The sequence below is a fragment of the Sarcophilus harrisii genome, chromosome 3, assembly GCF_902635505.1.
Source record: "Sarcophilus harrisii chromosome 3, mSarHar1.11, whole genome shotgun sequence".
NCBI classification, from domain to species: domain Eukaryota; kingdom Metazoa; phylum Chordata; class Mammalia; order Dasyuromorphia; family Dasyuridae; genus Sarcophilus; species Sarcophilus harrisii.
In genome coordinates, this window is record NC_045428.1 from 397,077,781 (window position 1) to 397,092,322 (window position 14,542).

Here is a 14,542-nt window from a genome sequence, read left to right on the forward strand (position 1 = left end):
TCATTTTTCAGTCATGTCAGAATTTTTGAGTTTCTTTTTTTTTGGGGGGGGGCAAAGATACTGAAGTGGTTTATTATATTCTTCTTCAGCTTACTGTATTGGTGAAGAAATTGAGGCAAATAGGATTAATTAACTTGTCCAGGGTCATGAAGCTAATAAATGTTTGAGCCTAGATTTGAACTCATGAAGATGAGTCTTCCTGACCCTAGGTCTGTCACTCTATTCACTGCATCATCTATCCAATGGCTATAGTAAACACTTAGTATATGTTTCCCCTTCACCCCACTCATTTACTCAAGTCTTACATAATTGAGATTTGAGATTTATTAGTGGGGAAGGTCACAATTCAAAGGTTATCTTTTGTTACAAATATGCAGGGAAAGCAAGTTGATTTATAGTTTTGCTTGTTGACTTGTCCTTAAGCCAGGGTAGAGTGCAGTTAATAGAGTCTTCTTGAGAAAGATTAAGGGAACTTTGGCATCTTTTTATTTTTTTCCCTTCTCTTTTGCTGCTTTGAAGCAGAGGTAGGGGGAAGTAAAAAGAATCCAGGAGGCAGGGGCAATTTCTAACCATTTATTTTCAGCAAGTATTTTTGCTCATCATCCTGCTCAGACCTGGCTGCCCATCAGATTAATTATGACAAGGCTTGCCATTTAAGCAGAAACTTTGTGAAATACATTGGACAGTTGTGCTGATTTGTAAGGGGGTTGTGAGCAGCATCAAAGACAGCATAATCTGCTTGTGATGAAAAGGGTCTTTGGCCATGACAGCTGATGATCTTTGCTTCCGTGGAAAGATCCTTACTATAAAGCAGCAGATTGTTGCTTCTTTTAGAGGGACAGGAAGACCCAGTGGACTAACTAGCAGATGAAGTAGGACACTTGGGGATTTATCTGGGCAGCCAATGATGATATATCTATGCTGTAAACTAAACCCAATAGCTTAGGAATCTCATCTAGAAACTGGAGAATTTGAATGGATTGACTTCACAGAGGGATGTGAGAAATGGCTAACTGGCCTGATTCTTTTCAATTAGACAAAATAGCATATCACTAAGAAAACTTCATTGTTCTATTGGGGGTACTGGATTTAAAGTCAGGAAAACCTATGTTCAAATCTGACCACTTACACTTACCACCTTTGTGACAGTGGGTGAGTCATTCAAATTCTAAGGTGCTTGAGACAACTCTCTAATCAATTTGTCAACAAGCACTCATTTAAGTCCCTACTATGTGTCAGGCATTGGAGATATAGAAACAAAAGCACAATTTAAGAGATAATGTGTGAGACATAAACAGATAAACTACAAAATAAAATACAAGTAAACACATAGTAATTGGGGGAGGAGGAAGCACTAGCAGATATGGGACCAGGAAAGGTCATATGTGGAAAATTACCCTTGAGCTGAATCTTGAAGGAAACCAGAGATTCCAGATGAGGAGAGAGTGTGTTCTAGGATAGCCAGTGCAAAGGCATGGAGTTAGAAAATGGAGTATTATGTGAGGAATAATAAGGAAACCAATATGACTGATCCATGGAGAATGTGGAGTTTATTTTAAGTTTTTTAAATTTTATTTTAATAGTATATTATTTTTCCAATTACATATAGAGATGGTTTCAACATTCATTTTTGTAAGATTATAAGTTCCAATTTTTTTCTCTTATCTTTTCCCTCTCTCCCCAAGACAGCAGCCAATCTGATATAGGTTACATGTGTACATTCATTTTTTAGGTCTTTTTAAAATATTCAACAGTATTTTATTTTTCAAATATATGTAAAGATCTACATTTATTTTGTAAGACTTGTGTTCCAGATTTTTCTCCCTCCATCCTTTACCACATGCTTCCCTAAGATAGCAAGCAATCTGATATGAGTTAAATATGTGCAATTCTTTTAAAAACTTTTTCATATTTGTCATGTTGTACAAGAAAAATCAGGCCAAAAGGGAAAAAACCACAAGAAAGAAAACAAATAACAAATAAAAAGGTAAAACTGTTATGCTTCAATCTACATTCAGTTTCCATAATTCTCTCTCTGGATATGGATGGCATTTTTCATCCCAAGTCTATTGGATTTGTTTTATGTTACTGCATTGTTGAGAAGATCCAAGTCCACCATAATTGAGCATCACAAAATCTTGTTTCTGTGAACACTATTATTCTGGTTCTGCTCACTTCACCTAGCATCAGTTCATGTAATTCTTTCCAGGCTTTTCTGAAATCATTTACCATAACTTATCCAGTCATTCCCCAACTGATGGGCATCCAGACTGTGTGGAGTAATGTGCCATGTGCAATGAGGCTAAAAGGTTAGGATGAGGTCAGGTGATAAAGAGCTGTAAGTGCCACATAGAAAAGCTATATTTGATCCTAGAAATGATAGAGAACCTTCAAAGTTTATTGAGGTAGTGGGAGGATGATATGGTCATTTTTTGTATTTTTTGGGAAGTCTTTTTGATGGATTTGAGGAGGATGACTTAGTGGGAGAGATCTGAGGCAGAGAGACCAATTAGGAGTTTATTACAATAGTCTGGATAAAGAGTGATGAGGACCTAATATGGATGCTAAATGAGAAGAGGAAGGGAACCTATGCAAAAGATGTTACAGAGGTAAAAATGGCAAGATTTGCTGGCTAATTGGATATGTGTAATGAATGGAAGTGAAAGCCAATGATGACATTTAGGTTGTGAACTTAAGTCTTACTCTCCTTCTACATTATAAGAAGGGTCCCAATTTTCAGTAACTGAGGGACTTTCTGCATCAATGCATTCTTTATGTGATCTAATATGGAATAATTATTTTTTAAACCACAATGTAACGACTAAATTGCAAGACTTTGAAATGCAATCATGACATTAAAAATGGGAGGAAGGTGGAATGAAGAGTCCATCCTTATCTGAAGATAGAAAAAAGACAAGGATGAATCCAGAAGTCACTTCTTGCCCTGTGATTCTGAAGTTTTGTGATTCTGAATTATCTATTAATTTATTGGAGTGTATAAAATTTCAGAAATATAAAAAGTCAGAAACATCAAATTTCAAGAAATTTTTTAATTTATGGTTACTATTTCAGGGATTTTAAGTGGGAAGAAAGGTTTTGTGTTAGGGTAAAATATTAGATGGGGGGGAAAGAAGCACAAAGAGGAAAACAGTTAATTCCAAGGTTCACCCATAGTGGGCCATTTTATATGGATTCCACGCTGGGAGATAAAAGAAATCCCCATTGGATTCTGTCTTCTCACTTGAGTAGACAGTTCTATTTCAGGTAGGGTGCATTTCTGGTTGTCATTCATTTAAGGGAAGCCCTTGACCCTAAGTCCTCCCCTGGATATTAGGGAAGGCAACATACACGTGTCAGACTGATAGCTGCATATATGACATGTGGGCTGTCACAGACCAATGCATGTGTAAACTGAGCACCTGCCTCCCAGCCCCCACTGAATCACAGACATTGGTGCTTTATGTAAGCTTCATGGCTCCCTAGCCATTATGGATAGTATGATTTTTAAAAAAGTGTGTGTGTGTGTGTGTGTGTGTGTGTGTGTGTATGTATTTATACACAGGAAACTGTTACACTGTATTCACATATTTTTCAAGTCTCATTTGTTTAGCAAAGCCCTATCCTCTCCACAATGTATTATGCTTAGCTAGCTCATTTATTGGCTTTCAGACTTTCAAAGTTTCTATCTCCTATTTCAAATAGAACCAGAGAAACTTATGTGTGCTTTTTTAACATTAATATTTATAACAAACAAAAAAAGTACTTAAACAAACAAAACTCCAAGGATTGTTGGATTCTACATAGATAGCCTACCTATTTATCTAACCATATACACTCACTTGCTCACACACACACACACACACACATTTATACTGAGAGATAGTACAGCTCTGTGGAGAGTGGGTTAATATTTGAATAAGGAAGATTGGACTTAAATCCTGCCTCTGGCATGTTATTGTTTTTTATTCTTTGGACTAATAGCATTATGGAATAATGTCTTGACTTGTGTTTGAATTACATTTAAATGAAGCAGAGTTACACAAAATCACCCCCCTCATTCTCTGTTCCAGAATCATCAAAGTCCAGTGGCAAGGCAAAAGTCAGGATGACTGGCAATGGTCCAGGATGCAGTGGATGACCTCGGCAATTTTATGTCTGTTCAATCCCCAAGTGCTCCACAGGACCTGCTTCAGTCACCTTCATGGCCATTGTCCCAATTTGTTCTCATCTGATATGACCATTATCAAATCATTTAAACTCTAAGTGCCCCAGGGAACTCCCTAAGACTATATATTACAACACAATGCTTAGCATCGATAAAAGGCTTTTCTATATATGACAAACTTTCTCGTTTTTCTCTTTCTCTGTCTCTCTTATTTACCACATATTCAGTATCTTTGTTCAAAGGAGATGGTCCATGTTGTTAGAGAAAGCTAAGCAGGGGATAATCCAGAATTTAAAAAATATCAAAAAACAAGTCAAGGCAAGTATCCAGAGGAAATCAATTCAAATCAGGGCAGAGTTCAACACTGCTTACCATGGAATTGTAAAAGGAGTTACTTATTCATATGTTGTCAATCCCATGACTTTTCACTTTTGACTGTGCCCATTTCTGCATTTCTGTTTTCTAGGGCTCCCCTGCAATCCAATGCAATCAATATTATTACAAAGTCCCTCATTTTGTCAATTTTTAATTCTAATCCCAGAGAATAATAAATTTTGGATTCTTATTCCTTCTCTTCTGGAAGAATTATATCACAAAAACCTAGAGGTGGGGTGGACTGTTTGAACATTGGCTCTCTTCTAACTCTAAATCAAGAAATGGACAAATGTTTTCTTTTGTTTGTGAATTTGGGTGACTCTTCAGCTAGCAACCTGGTTGGTTTTACTTCAACTAACTTGTCTTTCTATATGTATTTTGGTTCAAGATTTGATTTTTCTTTTCAAAATTTTCTCAGTGAGGGGTCTCCTTACCCTGGAACATCTGTCTTTCTCTGAAGCCTTATTAACCTGAAACATGTCTCAGCAATACTGATTCCCTTCTTACTATTCCCACTGTTGAATCCCTCACAGTGCCTGCATTTTGGGAAGGGGTCCAGGACAGCTAACTTTCATTTCTTTCCCAGTTATGCTTCCAACATTCTGGACTACAATACTACTCTTCTGTGTGATGGGCACATCCATACCTTCTACTTTCAAACACTTTTTTACTCCCTTTTATGTTTTGTCTTCTTCCAGTAGAATGTCAGGTCCTATCTTTCTTTTTGATTCTATTTGTTTTCATAGAGCCTAGCATATGGTGAGTGCTTAATAAATGTGTGTTGCCTTGCCCAATTAGACAGATAATTTCTAGTAAAACAGATGACTTATTTGTTTTTGGTTGGTGTTGAAGACATGAACATCTATTTTACCTGATTCATTTAATTATTTTTTTAATTTTATTTGCCTTTTGGGGTCCATTTTTGCTTTATTTTAATACTTTAAAAGATCTCTGATTCATATCCGTATTCCTTTCTACAGCTGTTGATTGCAATCAAACCATTCTTTGGTAGAGATAGTCTTTCACTTTTGTGAAAACTTTTATTGGCTGAGTGTACATCTGTGATTTTATTTGTAGGGGTATGGAAATTCCCTCCACCAATGCATCTGTAATACATCTGTAACATGGAGTCTTAGGGAATTACCTGGTACCTGAGAAGTATAAATCAGAAACTGGAATGGAATCTCATTCTTGCTGACTCCAAGCCTGACCTTCCATCTGCTGCTACAACAAAGTTATCAAAGTAATATTAAAATTTATGTTACAGACTAAAGTTTCGGTAATGGCTAGTTTGAAGAACTTAAACTGTAGATATCATGGGCAATGTAGTAGAAAGAAAGACAGTTTTATTAAAATGCAAGTTTCTAGCACTTAGGGGATACAAAAATCTAAGTCAGACAGTCTCAGTCCTGAGGGAGCATCCATACCTGGCATACAGTAAGTGCTTAATGAATATCTTGACTGCTTGATTTGAAAAGCTTAAAGCACTATTTGTATTTATGACAAATTCATTAGTTATGCTTCTGTTTACATTTCTCAATGCCAATTATTTGTTTAATTAAGTATGCATTCCTTGATCAGTTATGTTACCACATGAAAGCATTTGCTAAGCTAGGTTTCTGGTATGAAATTCAAAACTTATGAAATTCAAGTATGTTCATGGAATAGAAACATTTTCACTTACTAATAACCTTAATCAAGACAGAAATGCTTGCTTAAACAAATAAGCAATTAGCTATGGGAATAGAAGTACAAGCAGAAATAGTTTATTAATTTGTTATTATTCTTTCCTGCTGTGAACATTATCTGGGGTTTGGTTTTGGCCATAATGTAACTATCATATTAGTTTCCTTTTCTCTGGCTTAGAACTATGTGTTAGAAGTCTTATAATGTCTACATGGCCTTTGTGCCTCACCTAAACTGTCCAGAGTGTCAGGAAAAAAGGCAGAAGGAAGACTTCAGAAGCCAGAGTGGGTATAGGACTGCCTTAAGTGAAACAGTAACTTTTAATGTACATTATAGGCCCCTGATGAAGAGAAAGGATGCACGAAGTGATCATTATTGGATTGCTAGACACATCCTGCACATCAAAAGATTTCCCGATATTTAATTTCCTTCTCCCATTTTTTCCTATAAGGACCCATAACTGTTCTGTATTTATGTCCGGAATGAGGAAGTAACCATGTGTCAATAACCATGGTGTTTCCACTGCCTTCTTATTCCACTTTATATAGTATCACATATTCCCTCCAACCCCTAATTCAGATATAATATATCCAATATTCTCAGCCTTCTCAACATTCTCATTTTGTATCCCCTATATTCCTTCTTCCCTCCCCCTATCCTGTGCTTCAGCTTTTTTCAAATGAATTACAGAAGGTTATTTAAAAACCTCTAGGCCACTAGTTCTCAAAAATGTGATTTAGGGACCCTTGGAGATCTCCAGGATTATTTTGGGAAACCATGAGGCCAAAATTATTTTCACAATCATACTAAAGTGTTTCAATTTCAAATAAGGTCAACACTGATAGAAATTTACTTTCATAGATGAAGTCCTCTATAATTTTTAAGCATGTAAAGGGATCCTGAGACCAAAAAAGTTTGAAAATCATTGTCCTAAGCTATGATTGTGATGGGTAATTCTTTAAGAGAAGGGGAAAAATTTCCATCTAGCCAGGCCAAGAAAATCTGAGCAGTTATAGGTAACCTAGGGAAGGGGAGGAAGATGAAGGAAAGGGATAAAGGAAGAGGAAGAGGGAAAAATGATGAGGGGACAGTAAAGAGAGAGAGATAGGGAGAGAGGCAAAACAAGCCATCCAGAAGAATGGAATATTTGTTCTGCAGATGTTTTGTGAATTTCATTAGATTTAAAGAATGAGAAGTACAATGACTAGAATTTATCAAAATCCTAGAAATCCATTGCATAGATGTGCTCTTCTCTGATTTCAATAAATCCACAACAAATATTCTATTTCTCTAATATTCCAATGAATTAGTAATCTCTTTGATAGGGTCATTCTTCCCAGGAACATAGATCATACCCATCTGTGTTGTGGTCTGCTCCTCTTGTATGATTCTTGTGTATCCTCTATAAATCTGTCACCGGGAGTCCACTCAACATTCTGAAAGCCTTCTTTGCATAACACTGGTGGATGTCTCTCTGGCCAGGTACTCTATTCTTTCTGCTCCCTCTTCCCATTTGTATAGAGGAGAATGGAATTCTTCCTAGGATTTGTTTATCTATTCCCTAGAAGGTAGTTTAGGATAAGTTCTTTTTTTCCAATTACCATCCTCACTTCCTTATTTCCTCTCAACCCTTCCTCCTTTACACTCTGGAAATTTAATCTATTACAACAATTAGCTTGCTTTTAACCTAGAGCTAATGTAATGATGCTCAAGTCCACATAGTCCATTTCTCTGCCATTTAATGGGAGTTAATATCAACACAAATTTATTAGTACAATCACAGGACCTCAGAGCTCTCAGAATAGTTTCTAATATTCATAAAGAGGATTGTTCTTTGCCTTATTACTTTAACTTTTATGTATTGCTTACTAACCTCTAGCTCCTATATATTTAAAGCAAAATTGGGATGTGGAAAATGCTTAGATAAAAGATCTGAATGATATATGTTATTGTACACATAACTGGAGGAGTGATATTAAAAAGAAAAAACAAACTTGTTGGAACTTCCCTCAGTCCTTTAAGATATGAGTACAAGTGGTTGCTTCTGTGTAAGTCTTCTGTATGAAGATGCCTTCACGGCTTTGTTGTACATCTCAAATTTCCCCTTTTCCATCATAGCTTTCCTTTAAATTTCTCCTTTTTATTCCTTGACCCAGTTTTGCTTATCTTTTCCAGATCAGTTTGGTAAGTCCCGGGCAGGGTTGGGGCTACTTTCTCCTCACCATCATTGCTGCTGCTGCTGCTGAGCTCATGTGATTCCTGCATTTTTCTCTTTTTCAGACCATATGTCCCTTTAAAAGCCCTGTGGTGGAACACATCTATCTTCCAGCTCAGAGAATGTGGTAAGTCAAATCACTGTCAAAGATGATAGGGAAAGCTTGTTTTTCTGAACTATAATTTCTAGATAACTATTGGGTTTTAATTAGAGTAAATGCTTATTTCTTTGAATACAATGTCCAGATATCCATTGGTTCTCAATCATTATAGACATTGCATTCCCTAGATATTTCAGATACCTGTGGAGCATATGGCCTGTACATCAGTTTTACCTTCCTCTGGCTATGTGATTAGTCATTTTTTTTCCTGGTCATATATTTCTCTGATGACATAAATGACATTGTTTCTCTTGAATTCATCTTTTTTTTGTAATAAGTTGTAGCCTATTTGTGAATACCTATCATGCTCCTCTTCTTTGCTTTTTGAGTGATTCTCAACTTTAATTTTTCTGAGACTATTATATTTCATGATTGAAGGCCATACAGAGTCATTTCAAGAATATTTGCATTTTATGCTTAAAGCACTATTGATCAGAGAAATGCAAATTAAGATAATTCTGAGGTACCACTATACTCTGAGTTACACTTAGATACCACTAAGACAGGAAAAGACAGTGATAAATGTTGGAGGGGATGTGGAAAAACTGGGACAGTGATACATTGTTGGTAGAGTTGTGAACTGATCCACCCATTCTAGAGAGGAATTTGGAACTATGCCCAGAGGGCTATCAAATTGTGTATACCCTTTGATCCAGCAGTGTCTCTACAGGGCCTGTATCCCAAGGAGATCTTAAAGGAGGGAAAGGGACCCACATGTGCAAAAATGTTTGTAGCAGCCCTTTTATAGTGGCAAGGAACTGGAAACTGAGTGGATGCCCATCAGTTGGAGAATGGCTGAATAAATTATGGTATATGAATATTATGGAATATTGTTGTTCTATAAGAAACGATCAGCAAGATGATTTCAGAGAGGCCTGGAGAGACTTACATGAACTGATGTTAAGTGAAATAAGTAGACCCAAAAGAACATTGTATACAGCAACAGCAAGATTATGTGATGATCAACTCTGATGGATGTGGCTCTTTTCAATAATTAGGTGATTCAAGCCAGTTCCAATAGACTTATGAGGGAGAGAGCTATCTGCATTCAGAGAGAGGACTGTTGGGACTAAATATGGATCACAACATAGTTTTTTTCTTTTTTGTTGTTGTTTGCTTGTTTTTTGTTTTCTTTTTTTCCCCCTTTTTGATCTGAATTTTCTTGTTCAGCATGATAAATTTGGAAACATGTTTAGAAGAATTGTATGTGTTTAACATATATTCAATTACTTGCTGTCTAGGGGAGGAGGTGGAAGAAGGGAGGGAAAATATTTTCAATATCTTTGCATGTATTTAAAAAATAAAAAGCTATTAATTTTTTAAAAGAATATTTGCATTTTAAAGAAAGACCTTTTTAAAAGAAGTCTGGGCTCAGTAAGAAAATAGTGTAAATTTCTAAAGGCAATCTAAATTGTTCTTCTTCTGTTTATTTTTGGCTCTAGTTCGTTATCCACACTTAGTGGTTATCTAAGATATTAATGAATGAGCTCTATAGGCTATTCGTACTGTTGCATGTGGACAATACGCATTCTTCACCCACTTGATTTTTCCTATGTCAATGGTTAGACCAAAATCTTTTGATGGATTATGGATCTGATTTAGTATTCTGCAACATTCCATGCTTGATGCTATCAGCAACAATGTTCCTTGCAAAAAGATGCATCTCTATGTCCTAGACATCCTCCATAATGATGGAAAATAACTTTAGAGAGAATACTTCCAGTTTTATTCCATCTCTTGTTATTCATAATAAGTGAGTTGTAAAACAAAATTTCTCTATTGTTATATCTTTCAAGAAATCTCATACGATTTTGAGGAATACATAAGAGACACCCTGTTAAAGAAGAGTCTTTAAGGTAGTATTTTGCTGAACTGAATCAAACATTTTTTGTGGTCAGCAAACAATAAGTGCAGTGGGGTCATGAATTCTCTGTACCCTTTGGCCAATTGTGTGATTATAATTACCATATTAAAATTAATTTGTGAACATTTATGACTAGAGAGACTCTTCCGTCTGCTTGAAGAGGTCAAAATGGTCAGTAATAGTTAAAGAGATAGTCACTGTGTTGGGGGAAAGGGGATTTCAAAGCATATTCTCTGCTCCTATTAGCAAAATAACCTAGAAGAAAAGGTTTCAAACTATTGTCTGAAATTTCAGGGTAGGTTATGAATTTATTTATCAGAAATCTTCTTCCAGGGGTTTCCCAATTTTTCCAGATTTACAACATTTTAAAAAGGACAAACAAAGTATACAGGCAAGGGAGAACATTCAGGATGTGTGATCTTGGTCAGATCCCTTTAACTCTGTTTCCCTCAGTTTCCTCATCTACAAAATGAACTGAAGAAAGAAATGGTAAGAAAACTTCAAAATGGATTCACAAAGAATTGGCTATGACTAAAACAACCCAACAACAATAAAAAAACAAGAAAAGGAAATCAAGTCAGAGGTGTTGGTAATAACTTGATCCTTCAGTATCTTTATTTACTTCAGCTACAAATCAGTTTCATCTTCAAGGGCAAATTTTAAATATTGGAAGGATGCTAATTGTATGATCTTGGATAGGTCACTTAACTTCCTTTGACCTCAGTTTCCTCATCTGTAAGATGAGTTTTCCAGATCATTACTAAAGTCTCTTCTACTTTTAGCTTCATGACATAAATATGATCTATGATTCACTTTTAAAATTAAATGAACCATCATACACCAGTTTTAGATTTCATTGCTTTATAATTGTTTACTCTCAAAAAAGCCCAATGAAAGGAAATGTCTTATAAGCAGCTCCCAGAGCTATGATTGATATTAGAGCTAATATTGCACTCAGTTCGGGACCACTCTCTGGGTGGTGGTCATGGTTTTAGAGGTCATTATACAGACAGGGCCTTACTTCATTTATGTTGTCTTTCAACAAAAGCTAAAATTTCCCAATCTGCCCCAGCCACAAATGTTTTCCTTTGCTGTCTAGTGGCTACTTTCTGGGACATATCTTTCAATCTGTTTTAAATCCTTTGTTTTCAGCAATCTAACAATTTCTTTCATCTGGCAAAATTTTGATCTAATAGATATTGATAATTATTTTATTGGGGAGATTCTGTTCTCAATCACTTCTTATCTCACAAATGCTCAGGAAGAGATCCAAGGCTACATTATTTTGCTAAGTTCCCTGATAGCCTCCTGTTGGCTCTAGATTTGAGTTTTCAAGGAACCCCATCTTAATGTTTTCTCTAGATTTTATCATGGAGGGAGTGAGGGGTTTCCCTGACTTTCTTTCTTCACAAAAGGCCTATAAGAAGCTCCTTAGTTAAGTATTTAATCCTGGGTCAGGTTACTGCTTCAGTTTAACCTTCAAGTGCCGTGATCCAATTTTGACTGTGTCTTTTTCATATGACGCAAGCTAATAGGTCATGCTGTTCTATGGTCTACTTTTATTTAGGGGAAGAGAAAGGGAGAGCTGTCTTAACTTAGTCCCTGAAATGGATTTTTTTTTTTTAAAGGTCCTGCCTGAACTGTCCAGTTCAACTTAACTGAATCCTGGTCAGATCCCCATTTGACTGCGTGCTGTGTGTAGGTGCATCTAATCATGGAACTTCCATGCTGGTTAAGACCTGGTTTTTGAGCATATTTGCTCATATTGAGAGTTTAAATTGTGCTCAGCATGGCATTTTGGCAGGTAGTTCATTTTGGCAGATCCCAGCTTTTGTACCAATCCTCTACTAGTCAGGAGTCTTTGGCATTGCTTAGAGAGAGAAACAGATGAACCTTGTCCAAAATTTACCATCCTTTTCCCAACTTAAATTCCATGATCTATTGGTAGCCAAATGTATTTGCACAGTATCCACAATTAGGCAGGAAATTAGAAATGCTATTAAGTTACTAAAGTTTTCAATGATATGATTCCAAAAAGAACCAAGATCAAAAGTAGATTCACTTGAAACTGCCTCGACTGAGCTACATGGATGCTCTTTGGTAAAACAGTTCTGGGGAAGGACACACAATTCTGAAAGCAAGCAATTTAATAAATGAAACGATTCTATATTATAGATCTCATTTAAATGTTATGCAAAATAAACTTGTCTTTTTAAGGGAATGGGAAAGGAGGAAACAGAAGGTCCCACAATGTACTGCAAATATCTAAGTGAACCTCATAGGATTTCTTTTTTAATCTGAATACTTAATAGAACAGCAATACAAAATTTGAATTATGCCACTTGAATTTAATGGTTAATCTGTTTTTAAAAAATACACAAGCTTAATTGTGACATACGAAAGTCCTTATTTAGGGTAGATTTCTAATTTGATTGCTGTCTGCCCTGCTGTGTAAATAAGTCTCTTGGGCATGGATTTTTAAGAGTATGTATGCTCTCTTACATCTCACTGTAGAACAGTTCCTCTTTCCAGGGGTCCACCCCCACCCCCCAATTCTCTAAACAAGCCAAGAACAGACAATAGATACATACTAATGGAGCTGTGTACTTACCATCTGTAAGAGCAGCTGCTCTCCTGCATCTGTACAATATGTTGGAACTGAGAGCTTCACTAATCTGCATAATAAGGAGAAGGCTTATCCCACTCTAGCTAATAATCACGCCCAATCGATGCACTTCATTCCCTTGCTGAAGAGCACAACAAAGTATGCTTTTTACATTCTCTGGACGGACAGAGGTCACATCAAAGAGTGGGCTGTATGATTCTGTGAGTCTCACTTCTAATTTCAACATTGCTTTGGAGCCAGGAAAGGCTTGAGTTGGCTCTTCCATTGAGTAATTTTTAACACATAATTTGAAATCCTAGGGAACTGGATAAAATGGTGAGCTTGCACATTATTTGGGTTCCTAATCAGAAATGCTTCTGGAACAGTTGCAGTATTGATCATGTTGCATTTGAAAATGGTCCTTTGTGGAGGAAAAGGCAAAACCAAATTTTTTGTTTAATTGTGAATTACTCCAAGTTATTTGTTTTACATTGTTTTGAAAGCAAATAGAGGCAGATTGCTTTTGTCTTTTAAGAAATCTTAAGATGCATCAAAAAACCCACTTGTGGAATATTTTATAAATGTGCTGCTTGTTTGTATTATTTTTTGGGGGATTCTCATACATACTGATTTCTTAGTGGTGAAAGAACACAAATTTTTATATTTCTAATTTCCCCTCTATCAATATGTTATCCTAAGGAGGAAAAAAACTGAAGAAAAAATAGGCAATAGAGTGATAAGCCTCATTTGTTTTCTTTCCTATTTGTGACAGAAGTATGAAATACATATCTTATTTTCTGCCATCTATAGACAAAGACTGTGTCATTAATGAGGAAGGCCATTCTATAGCAATAATACATATCCAAAATGGCAGCAGGAGAGGTATGGAAAAGAAGCTTTCTTGTTACCAGGAACTTGAATATGGCATCATTCTTTCAGAAAGATCAAGTTCATGTGAATTCAGGTGGTTTAGTAATATCTATCTAAAGGTTAAAATGTTTAAAATTAGGCTGCATAGACTCTGAACAGTATTTTAAGTCAAAATATAACCTGACATCATTTATAACATCTTGATAAAAGAAGTAGTAAGTCTTCCTTATCTCTATCTTCTTTCTTACTAGGAAGATAATTTGCATAATTCTGCACCCATCAATGAATGACAGAGAGAGATCATTAATTTATGGAGATGGAGAAATAATTGCTCTAAACAGTAAATAAATCTGATCGCTTAGCATTAATTCCAACCTTTTAATCAGTACCATTTTGCTAAATAAGATAGCACCTCCTGGTGTGACTTAGAAGAAATTTTATTAAAGAGGATTCCTTCCAGTCAGAATCAATATTTCTGAATAGCTATAACAAGACAAAGATCTGACATCCCTGAGATACTATATTAGTCAGGGCTTTGGGAAAAATCTTAGTGTCCTAAATATCAAGGAAAGTCAAAAAAATCAAAGTCCTTTTTATACCAT